The sequence below is a fragment of the Arachis ipaensis genome, chromosome B10, assembly GCF_000816755.2.
Source record: "Arachis ipaensis cultivar K30076 chromosome B10, Araip1.1, whole genome shotgun sequence".
In the NCBI taxonomy this organism is placed as follows: Eukaryota; Viridiplantae; Streptophyta; class Magnoliopsida; order Fabales; family Fabaceae; genus Arachis; species Arachis ipaensis.
This window is the reverse complement of record NC_029794.2, coordinates 129,908,940-129,909,505: the sequence shown is the minus strand read 5'-3', so window position 1 is coordinate 129,909,505 and position 566 is coordinate 129,908,940.

Sequence of the window (566 nt, the reverse complement as noted above, 5' to 3'; positions counted from 1 at the left end):
ACATGTTTTTTTTTTTTTTTTTTTTGATAAAATATAGAGATACATGTAGGAATATAGAATAAACACATCATATTTATAATTAAACTTTATAGACAATGTAATCAAATTTTAACAATAATATAATGACATTTAATTCACACTTATAATCCAACTTCATAAATAACATGATCAAACTAGATTTTATATTTATAACCAAAAAATGAGTAAAAGTACAAAAATACAATAGTAGCTAAGTTTTTATGTTCATATAAAGTTTGATTATGTTATTTTGAAATAGTTTAATTATTCTACTATGAAATACTTGTTGTAAAAAATAAATTGTTTTAATAATTAACTAGTTTATAAAAAAAGTGTGTGCTAACAAATATAAATATATACGAATATGTAATAGTTGATTTATGATATTCATGTAAAGTACCTTTTCTTTTTTTATTTTCATATATAGATTGTTGTGCAACATCTAACTTTAGGGATTTTGGCCTGTTTGGCTGTTTCCTATTTTTATTTTGAGTTAATTTTTTTATTTAAAACAACATAATAAAAATATTTTTTGTCTTTTTTTTAAT